This window comes from Vulpes vulpes, chromosome 12 (genome assembly GCF_048418805.1).
Source record: "Vulpes vulpes isolate BD-2025 chromosome 12, VulVul3, whole genome shotgun sequence".
In the NCBI taxonomy this organism is placed as follows: domain Eukaryota; kingdom Metazoa; phylum Chordata; class Mammalia; order Carnivora; family Canidae; genus Vulpes; species Vulpes vulpes.
Window position 1 is genome coordinate 76,326,475 of NC_132791.1, and position 11,696 is coordinate 76,338,170.

General features: G+C 41.9%; 2 non-coding genes across 2 annotated transcripts; one reads left to right on the forward strand and one right to left on the reverse strand.

The window, feature by feature from the left end:
• Positions 1 to 3,304: 3,304 nt before the first annotated feature.
• On the reverse strand, positions 3,305 to 3,410 carry TRNAL-CAA (transfer RNA leucine (anticodon CAA)). The gene is made up of 2 exons: positions 3,373 to 3,410; positions 3,305 to 3,350 (listed from the first exon to the last, which is right to left on the reverse strand). It is a non-coding gene; the product is annotated as a tRNA-Leu (tRNA).
• A 6,481-nt stretch (positions 3,411 to 9,891) lies between these two features.
• TRNAT-CGU (transfer RNA threonine (anticodon CGU)) lies at positions 9,892 to 9,964 on the forward strand. The gene has a single exon. It is a non-coding gene; the product is annotated as a tRNA-Thr (tRNA).
• The last annotated feature ends 1,732 nt before the right edge of the window (positions 9,965 to 11,696 follow it).

Genomic DNA, 11,696 nt, shown 5'->3' on the forward strand with positions numbered 1-11,696 from the left:
TGGGAAATTCACTCCTTTTCCCCACAGAGAGAAACTGAAAGAAGCAAAAGAGAATCAATAATACAACCAGTAAAATCAATTTGCAGCATTTGTGTTTTTATGTTAGTGAGAAAGATCCACTGTAAGAGTAAATATATACATTTTCTGTTTTTTTTTTAAATCTTTTTAAGATTTTATTTATTCATGACAGACACAGAGAGAGAGGCAGAGACATCAGCAGAGGGAGAAGCAGGCTCCCTTGGGGGAGCTGGATGTGGGACTGATCCCAGGACCCTGGGACCATGACCTGAGCCAAAGGCAGATGCTCAACTACTGAGCCACCCGGATGCCCCTCATGTTCTGGTTTTACCTTTTGAACTTAAAAGTTGTATCAAAATACCTTATGTTGCCATCATCCAGGTTTGGTACAACCTTTAGTACATCCAGGTTTAGTATATTTGGGGAAGGGGGCAAATACTAAGATCATCGCTTCCACATTCCCATTGAGCTCTATAACAGTTTCCTGGCCAGAGGGAACCTCAGAGGCCCATGCTCCTTGTATTAAGCAGGTATTGGGTACTTTACAAAGGGAGGCAAACTGCAAAAGGATTTTTATTTTATTTTACTTTTTACATTTCTCTGTCTAGGCCAAAATATACCGTGGATATTTGATAGAAAGTAAAACCAGTAACAGAAAAACAAACAATCCCAACTCAGAACAATGATTGAAAAAGATAAAAATGGAGATATGGAGAAAAATAATTTACAATTTCATTATTTCAGAGGAAAGGTAGAGCAGAAGGAGTGGTAGGTGGTTATAAATTTGTAGAAGTGAGAAGGAGACTGTAAGAAATGGAATGGAATCATCTTTGGAAGGGAAAGGGAGGCTTTGAATTCAAAGAAGTAAAATTTTTAAAAAGATTTTATTTGTTTGAGAGAGAGAGAGATAGTGAGAGCAAGCATTAGCAGGGGGAGAGGGAGAAGTGGGCTCTGCGTGAGCAGGGAGCCCCACATGGGCCTCAGTTCGAGGCCTTGGGATCATGACCTGAGCCAAAGGCAGATGCTTAACTGACTGAGCCACCCAGGCGCCCTCCAAGAAATAAATTAATCACACCTGGCTGTCCATGACTCACTTTGATTAGTCCATAAAAGATCACTCTCAGTTCTACTTTGATGCATTGTTTTTCCTTGTTATGCCTGGTATCAAATCCTTTCATCTCCATCAACATATAGATCCTCTGTAAAGTGTTTAATATTCTTTAGAAAAAAAGCTATTCTCCTTCACAACAAAAGAAACAGTCAACAGAATAAAAAGACAACTTACAGAATAGGAGAAAAATTTTGCAAATAAAGTATTGAATAAGTGGTTAATATTAAAAATGTGTAAAGAATTCATACAACTTAATAACAAAATAGCAATCTGATACTTAAATGGGCAGAGGAATTAAATAGACATTTTTGCCAAGGAAGACATTCCAATGGACAGAAGGTACATGAAAAGATGCTCCTTATCATTAACTGTCAAGGAAATGCAAATCAAACCCACAATGAGGTATCACTTCATACCTGTCTGAACAGCTATCATCAAGAAGACAAGTGATAACAAGTGTTCAGGAGGATGTGGAGAAAAGGAAACCCTGGTACACTGTTGGTGGGAGTGTAAACTGGTGCAGCCACTGTGGAAAACATTATGGACGTTCCTTTAAAAATTAAAAATAGAACTATCATATGATACAGAAATCCCACTTCTGGGTATTTATTTAAAGGAAATAAAAACAGTATTCAGACATATGCACTCCCATGTTTATTGCAGTATTATTCATGATAGGCCAAAATATGGAAGCAACCTTTGTCATCAATGGATGAATGGATAAAGATGTAAGATACATTGTATACACATATGTATATGATATATAGTATATATATATGAAATTATATATATCACTATATATATTCTCTAATTATATATAGAATATAGATATAAAATTTTATATGTATATATATAGAATGGTATTTAGCTATGAGAGAAGAGGAAATTCTGCCATTTGGATCAACATGGGGGAACTCTGAGAATATTAGGCTAAGTGAAATAAGTCAGAGAAAGACAAGTACTACATAATATCTCATATGTGGAATTTTTAAAAAAAATAGTGAAAGCAAAGTAAAATGGTGGATAGCCAGAGGTGGGAGTGGGGGAATGGGAGAGATATTATTCTAAGGTACATCTTTGCAACTAGTAGATAATAAGCTAGTAGAGATATGTAGTAGTTCCTGAAAACCTAATACACAATATAATGATTATGGACAACAAAATTGTGCTTATAAACATTAAACTTATCAAGAGACTAGATCTTAACTGCTCTCAGCACTAGAAGCAATGATAATCACGTGACCAGACAGAATTATGTTGTACATCTTAAATTTACACAACATTGTGTGAAATGTATCTCAATTTTGAAAAAAGAAAAAAAAATGCTACAGAGACTATATTAGGCAAGGCCAGCCATAGAGCTGAGCTGGAATTTCACTATGTGCATTCCCAGGAGAGGCACTGCTGAATAGCCATTCAAAAGCTATATGATACAGGAAGACAAACTCATTTAAAAGCAAAACTGCAAATATCTAAGATCTTAATTTTAAGACCAAGATTTTAGCCTCTGTAAACTTCATACAATACATTTTTTTAAAAAGGTTTTATTTATTTGTGAAAGCAGAGAGAGAGAGAGAGAGAGAGAGAGGCAGAGACACAGGCAGAGGGAGAAGCAGGCTCCATGCAGGGAGCCTGATACAGGACTCGAATCCTGGACCCCAGGATCACGTCCTGGGCCAAAGGCAGGCGCTAAACCGCTGAGCCACCCCGGGATCCCCTATATATATATTTTTTACCTTCAAAAAACGAAAGACGTCTAAATCACATCATCATGAGATAAAATCTCAGAGGGAGCTATCGATTTAGTTTATTTTAAGAGCGTGGCCATTTCTCTGCTATTGCTGACCTAGACATTTTCAAGTGTCATCACTGTGAAGGGCTTCCTTCTCAGGTTTACAGTTAGCATAGAAAACTTTGACAGAGCTTTATAATTGATTCTTTTTCGCTGATGAAAAAGTAGTGAAGATTTCGGTCATTCTCTCCATACTAAAAACTGGTCTACACGTTGATAATGGCTTTTTTTTCTGGGAAGAGGGGAGCTCTAATGGCGCTGGGGGTTGCGTCCAAATGTCCCTGAAAGCATCCCAGTATCCTCGAGTTAGGGACTTTTCATTCACTGGAAGCCAGTCGAGGCCAGAAATCTCCGGGGGTGTTAAGGAGGAACAAAAGTGGAAGTGTCAGAAGTGGGATTCGAACCCACGCCTCCATACGGAGACCAGAAGTCCCAGCGCAGGAAGCCTCTGCTTGAGTCTGGCGCCTTAGACCACTCGGCCATCCTGACACCGCGGCGCTGCCCCTGGCGAGTCCCGTACTGCAGACACTTAGGCTTCCGCGCTCCTGCTTCGCGCCTGCAGCCCGGAAACCCCTTATCCTTGGGCCAGGCGGACCGGGCGAGAGTTCTGAACTCTGACGGCAGGAAGGCTCACGGGAGCACGGCGTCAGGGCCGACCCGAGCCGTTCCCACAGGCCTGGAGATCAGGGTGCCGGCGTGCTGGGGGCGCCCCTCCTGGTCCCCCCACCCCCGTCCCCGCCGTCCCCGCCGTCCCCGCCGTCCCCGCAGCGGGGCCTCTGTCCCCACAGCGACCTCACCTGGGACCTCTGTCCTTGTAGCGACCCCACCTGGGACTGCAGGTCGCCGTGTTCTTTGCGACTCGGACCCCCATTCTGTAGCCCAGCCCGAGTCTGCTCCAGGGTCATGGAGACTCGGTGAACAAGCATGGTCCCCACTGCCCTGGACCCAGGGGGCCGGAATCAAGAGATCCGTTCAGCGGATTTCGAGGCGTTTCTCCTCGTTCTCAACCGATCCAGATTTGAATCCACAGCCGGCAGCACCGTTTCATCTTTGACTTCGGCACCCAGTTCGGGAACCACCCCTGTCTCCTGGCCCGCGGGGTCCTTGGGCGCTGCAGGATAATCCTGCCCTCCTTTCTCTAGAGCTCTCAGATGCTTTTCGGCAAAATGCAAGTAATTATTCCGAAACATAATGGCTTTTGTGGCTGAAAAAAAAAATGTTTCTGTGACTGTGAAAATGAAGTAGTCAAAAGAAGAAAAAGAACCCTGTTGCGACTAGTATTCATTCTAGGGTTAAACTGTGAAGGAGAGAAGCAGTGTAAAATTCTAGCAAATAGGAGTATCAACAGGTTTCTATAATTAGACTGCAAGGGTCTAAATCTACAGGACACTTAAATTTGTAGACATCACTTTAAAATCTAATATAAAATTAATTTTAATTTCTTCATCTGTGACTCTAGCATTGAATGGGAAATATCTTTCTTTAAAATTAGGTTATTTGTAGATGTTATTCTTTTTAATGTGACTATATTTCAGCAGTGCAATTACAACAGAATACAAAATTGTTTATTTTGATATATGCAAATGTTGAATTTTTGCATAATACTACCTATAATACCAATTTGAGGTCTATGTATATATGTTCTGTGAAATGAAAACTGAGTATAGGTTTAAAATATACTTGAAAATGAATATTAATAAAATGTATTGTGAATATGGAATCGCAGCTGAAAATATGCCATAATCCAATTGTCTTTGATAGACTGGTTCCTGCACAGCACATTCAATATTTCATGACCTCCTGGGTGGAATATTTCCAAATGCCTCTTTATTATTAATTTATTTTCTCAAGTTTTTCTTTACAAGTTCAGGGGAAATTGGATGAGTGAAATCTGAGGTAGTAGGGACTTCTGAGTCCAGCCATAAGAAAGCCAGTGACAGATTGCATTTTCTGAAAATGGCCATACCAACATATTTCATCCCACATACTCTTCCTTTAAAATGATTTTGACACATTTCCTTCCAGAGGTAGGGATCCAAGTTCCCTTTTATTGCATCTGGATAGATCTGTGATGGGCTGGAATTGATGCTGTGGGACTCCCAGTGCTAGCTCACAAGAGCTCCCAACAGCTTTCTCTGGGAACGTTTGTCCTCAGAGCCCAGCCCACCATGCTGCAAGAAAGCCCAGACGAGGCCACAGGGACAGACCCTGTAGAGAGGAGCTGAGGTCTCCAGCCCACAGCCAGCAGATGATTTCCTGCCCCCAGCCTTAGAGTTTTCCAGCTGGGTCTCCAGAAATCAGGACAAGCTGTATTCTGCCCAAATTCCTAACCAAGTCTGTGACAGAAAAAATGACAATTGTGTAAGTTAAGCCATTAACTTTTAATATGATTTTGTATCTTAAAATATTTAAAAATAAAATCTCTTTTAAAAAAAGGCTGAAGAGAAGGAGAACACTGTTATCTCACATCTGATGGCAGGAAATTTAGATACATCATTAGTGTACTCATGTGAAAAGTGGAAAATGTACCTAATGAATTTGGGGATTCAGTCAAGGACATGTCCAGGCAAGGCTGTGAAGGTGTCACCCGGATTCTCCCAGACGCTTATGGTAACAGGAGAAACAAGAGCGATACACTAAAGAAAGGATTGTTTGTTATAAAGGAACCATGACCTGCTGGATATTCAGCCATAAAACTGTTCCTGGTTGCCAGCCTCTCCAGATGACAGGCAACATTACAATTAAGAAAAGGCTTCTGGGAAAACATCAGGAAAACATGATCTAAAGATGAAGCCAAGGATGCACCTGTAAAACCTTTGGTCAGGTCCCAGAAAGATGTCAGGCGGCACCTCAGCCAACTTAGGAGTCAGGGGGCACTCAGACTCCAGCCCTGGCTTCCAGCCACACTATTGTGTGGCACCCACACAGCGATTGGTCAGAGTTCTGCAAAAATGACATATTATTTATCATATATGTTTTATTTTATATATACATATATATAAAATAAAACCCATGTAGTAATTGTTTGAATTACCCCTTTATTTTGGGGGTAATTTGTTATGCAGCCTAGTAGCTGGGGCAATGATAATGGCAAATATAATATATTGCAATTGAAGGAAAAAGAGAAAAACGGGAAGAAAAGAAATGCAAATAATGGTGCTCAAATGTTAAACCAGACTTTGAGATGTTGCATGCATACACCTGTATTTGCCAGTCTATGTTGTATTCTATTCCAGGGTCAACAAAGTACCCCACTGGCCAAATCCCACACACTGCCCATTTTTGCATGGCCTGTAAGCTAAAATATTGCATTTTAAGATGTTTGAAAATATTGAAAGACTATTTTGTGAGCTGTGAAAATTATATGAAATTCTAATTTCAGTGTCATAAATAAAGTGCTGGAAGAACACAGCCACGTTTATTTGCATCTCTGTTATCTATGACTGTTTCTGAGCTACAGTGGAGGAGCTGAGAAGTTTGACTGAGACTACAGGCCCGGAAAGCCTCAAATATTGATCTTTACCGGCCCTTTACTGGAAGAGTTTGCTAACTCTTGCTCCAGTCTGTTTTTCTGTGTTTTTATTCTGAATGCACTGATAACTTTGGGTTCTTTGTTGTTCTTTAGGAGGAAGCTTAGAGCTTCTATTTCTTTTCAGATGTTTGTTGCTCATGTCCTATCCAGGCTTCTTGGGCTAATGGTTTCTCTCTATTCTAGATTAGTTGCCACTTATGAAGAAGCATGAACTGGGGTGGGGCAGGGGTGGTGTGTAAATCTGGGAGCTAGAGATTTGTGGAAGACAGATCTAGCCACCTTTCTCCCACCAGCCTTGCACTGGAGGTTCCATCACCTTCTCAGCACTAGGGTACACGTCATTCCCTTTCTGTACCCTAGCTCCAGATTTCCCATACAGGTGGGCTTGGTGAACCAAATGTATTCTTCTGTCCTGACTCTTCCTGGAACCAGCATAGAATTCCTGGCTTTTTTGCCAGGGAACTTCCCTCCCATGCCCTTTGGACTCATTTCCAGTTTAATTCTGTTGATTGTTTGTAGTGAAGATCCTTGGTGAAGGGAGGAGTGCATTTAATTATATTCTGGAATAAGCTGACCTCTCTGTGGACCAATCAATAATGGCTCCTGATTGGCACATCACTGGTATTAGAAGAGCATTCCAGCACTGAAGTGTAGGGCAGGATTGTGCATTTTAAAAAGAGAATTCATTCTACCAGTATAATCAAAATGAGACTTCCAAAACATTATTTATATAGATCATAGAGTCTCAAAGAGAAGCAGAGGTGATTACCCCTCCAGCAGGACTAAGGGAGTCAGGAAATATCCCTACATTGCAGCCATAGTTGCTGGCCCTTTGGAATGAACTGAGCTATTGCCTGAAACCAGAAGCTCCACTACATTTTCTCCAGAACCAGACACCTCCTCAGCCTTATCTGGCAGAGAGCTGCCTTTCACATACCAGTCTCACTGGGATGCATCTACTGGGAAGAACCTATACTTCATGACTTCTTCCTCACTGCATGTCAGTTAGTGGCAAACATATTCATATTCCTCCTTGCAATAGCTGTACCCCCATTGTGGGATGATAAAAATTGTTTAGAAATAAATATTACTTATCAGCTGCTCAAGCTTCAACCTACCCCATTATCCAAAGTTCATACAAGATGGAAGTTCAAGACTCAACCAACTGTACACAAACCCTATCGCTACAGTGCAACAGCAGTGTGTTGATCATTCTCCATTTGCCCATCCAGACACGTTCTTTACCCTGCTTTTCTGCCCTGCATCAGTCGGGCTCTCTTGCCTCCCAGCCCCTGTCTGGATTCGGCAATGGAAGACACTGGCAGATGGGAGATGGCAAGAAGAGTGAGGTAGAGGTCTCAGATGTCCCCTCTTGAACATAGCCCAAAATTTGGAGATCAATCCAATGCGTGTTCTGAAAACCTTTGCTAAAACAAATACCAATGAGGCAAAGATTTCCTGCCTTAGAAGGAGATGGAAATTAGTGACAATAAACAGTAAGGAAAAGTTAATTGTCTAGGTTAGCATCACAGAGTCAAAGGCTAGTCCTACATTTACTGAATTCTGAATCATTTGACTCCTCAAATCACACTCATCCTCAGTAAAGCTAAGCCAAATACAAAGACAATTAGTCTAGTATCGTTTTATAATGCATGGTATTCTGTATAGACATGTAGTGCCTTAGTGTGGTGTCTGTAAGTGGAAAACTGGACCAAAATTCAGAGTCACAACCAGAGACTCAGGCCTGGGAGAGGAGCGGTTCGGGGTGTCTTTGGGACTATTGCCTACAGATTTGGTGATTAGGCATGGGTCAAGGTCACAGGTGGGAGCAGGTGCCTATCCTCTCTTAATTCCCATCCTTCCTGTCTCCCTCCCAACTGTATTCTCTTCTTCATTTCTGGTGCCCTCACCACCCCTTCCCTCTTTTTAAAGACTGTTCATTCATGCCTCATTTATTCAGAACCTGGAGGTCAGCCCTGGCTTCCTGCCTCTGAGGTCCCATGTGTGAGTTCCATGCAAGGTTCTACTGACTTCTGGAGGTTGAAGTTGGGAGAAAGCGAACTAGCTACCTGGGCTGCTACCCTTCCAGAACCGTGGGTCTTTGCAGGCCCTCACAGAACTGCAAAAGCATTTGCAATGTAGCTGTATTTGTAGGTAAAATAGTTTGCCAAATGAGCCTGATGTGGTAGAGATTTGAATGCATGCCAGACAGTCTCTTAACTACTGAGAGCTCCATAAGCCAGAGAGGAATGCTCCACAGTGTAAGGATTGCTCACATGCTAGGAAATTCTAGATTGAATGAGTGCACTGGAGGATCAGAAGCCTTTGTCTCTGCAGACAGGGGAAGAAAGAGAGCCCAGTGAGATCATTTAGGATCGTGAAAACATAAAACACACAGACAAAGTCCAATTGATTCCTCTGAACCTAACAGACCTGTATTTCACAGAGGTCATACATTTCTTTAGGTGCTAGAAACAGGAGGTGAACACCATACCTAAATATGGGATGAAATCTGAAAAAAATCTGCAAATCACAGGCTTGTTGAAACTTCATAATCCTCCTTGGGCCTGCAATCCCCCTCTTTGAAACTCGGGTGATAAGCAGTCTCAGTCGATAGGGTCCCTGATGCAAGGAGGCTTTGGATTTTGGAGAATCCGAACACACTGGCTCCTCCAGGCTGCAGCAGGCCCATTTTTAATCCTAAGAAGTTCAGGAAAACCCTGATGAATAAGTGATGAGATTATCACTTATAAGATTCACTGCCCTCACTCTCAACAGATAAGATTCACTGCCCTCACTCTCAACCTCAATATGACAACTCCTTGTTTCGCTTAGTTTTCCTATCAGGTGCGTTTGTGACACTCCGGGTCACAAGGGCATCATCATGCCTGTGTGTGACCACGGTTGTTTGACCCAGTGGGTCCCTCTGCCGAGCTAGCCGCCGGCCACTGCAGGGTCGCACCGCCTCTCCTCTGCAGCACCCGGAGCCGAATCCAGAGTTGGGGCAGGCGCGCAGTAGACTCCCCACTTCCCACCCCGTGAATATTATTTTTCTGAGTCGTTTTAATCAGTGGCTTGTATTCGCCAGCAGTCGAGGTGTTAGGGTTTGTATTTAAGATAGCTACTGTTTCTACAGAAGCCGGCACCCCAGCCGTGGAGGTCGGAAGGAGAGCGATTCGGCTGCAACTGCGCTGCCTGGGGTCGGCAGACCTGCCCTTTCCTGAGGTTTCCTTCCTCATCCCGCCTCCCTACTTTGTGGGCCTCCCGACTTTGTGGGGTCGCTTGTCGGAGCCGAGTCCCCGGGCAGCCTTTTTGATGTTAAAACTGTGACGGGGGAAATCGAAAAGGATGGAAAATCAGATTCTCAGAAACAAAAACAGAGAACTGAATATTTGTATAATCAGCTTTAGGACAAGGCGTTACGGTCCCACCCACCGAGGCTCCGTAGCTCAGGGGTTAGAGCACTGGTCTCGTAAACCAGGGGTCGTGAGTTCGAATCTCACTGGGGCCTCCTACTCTTGGCCTTTTTCTCCCCCCCATGTTTGGCAGAAGGAATCTTGCCTTGACACCAAAACCTGAAACTGGAAACGACGTCTACCAAATCTATCTTCTGCGCTCTCAGAAAATTACTGCTAATATAACTGAAATTCGTCATAAAACATGGGAATAGAGCTGCTACACCATCTTTAAATTATTGGTGAAACCTGAAATTCAGGTGTAGGAAACCTTGAAGCGCCACCAATACAACAATTAATGTCAATATAAGCCAGGAGATAAGATAATTTGTATTGAGTCTTGATTAGTTTAGTCACTGTAGGCCTAAAGAAATTATAATTATTGATTTTATCACACTTACCTAGTGCACTCTAAACTACCGAGCACCCAAGAATCCTATCTTACTTGCTATTGTATCTTACTTGCAAAGACTAGGGTCTGTGCTCAATGAAGGTTTGTTGAACGAAGCCCAGCTAAAGAAATGTAACCAGAGTGTGGTGAGTATATAATATAATATAAAATAATATAATATAATATATATAATATAATATATAATATAATATAATATAATAATATGCCAGGATTTTTCTTTCCCAGTTCAGAATAGCATCTGTTCAAAAGTTGCTTTCTGAACAGGAAGCTGCATGATGCAGCTGGGCTTCAGAGCTGGGCCTCTGATAATCTCCTAAAGACAACAGTCTAGTGGAGCAGGGGGTGATGAGAAAAATCTCTGGCCAGAATAAGGACTAAAATTGCATGACAACTAAGCATCACACATAATCCTGGGCCAGACACTTTTTTTTTCTTCTTTTTTCTTTTTTGCTTCAACAGACATTACTAAATTGGGATAAATTTAAATAAGACTTGTAAGTAAGATAATAGCACTGTATCAACTTTAATGTTCTGCTTTTATTATATAATTGTGTTATGGTTAGGTAAGAGAATTTCTTTCTTTCTTCCAAGAAATATACACTGTTTGAAATATTTATGGGTAAAGGAAAAATCGTGTCTGCAGCTTCCTCTCAGGTAGTTTGAGATAGAAATAAAATAATAATTATGCTACATATGCATACACACATTCATACATATATATCAAGATGGAGAAATTATAAAGCAAATATGATAAACAGCTAACATTTGGTGATTCTGGATGAAGAGTAGTTGGAAATCTTTGCAAATACAATTTGCAAACTTCAATCTAATCCAAAATTATTTTAAAATAAGAATTTTATTAAAGGATACCTTGTAATGATCCTGAACTCTTCTTTCATGCTCAATTCATCAACTTCAAAATTTTCTACTTCAAAATCGAACCACTTGCCACCACCCTCCCCACCCCCACCCCCATCACTCTGGTTCAGGCCACTATCATTTTCATTTGGGTGATTTCAGTGCCTCCTGACCCATCTCTCTCCCTCTGCTCTTGCCCCTCCTCACCTCCCTCCAGTGGAGCAATCAGAGTTACACTAATGAAGCATGAGGGATCCTGTCATCCACTCATTCACCTGCTCAAACCATCCAACAACAAACTCCATTGGAGTAAAAATCAAAGTCCTTGCCACAATCATGATGACCACTATTAATCAAACTGGGACTCTTGTGAGCATGAAAACAGCATCATTAATCATCACATGAGAATGTAGTCACCCCGATTACAGAATCCAGTATAGTCTACATTGCTTCTCTGCTCTCGTATTGCTTTCCCCTGATTCTGCTGCTGCAGTCTTAGCGTCCTTACTGCTCCACTT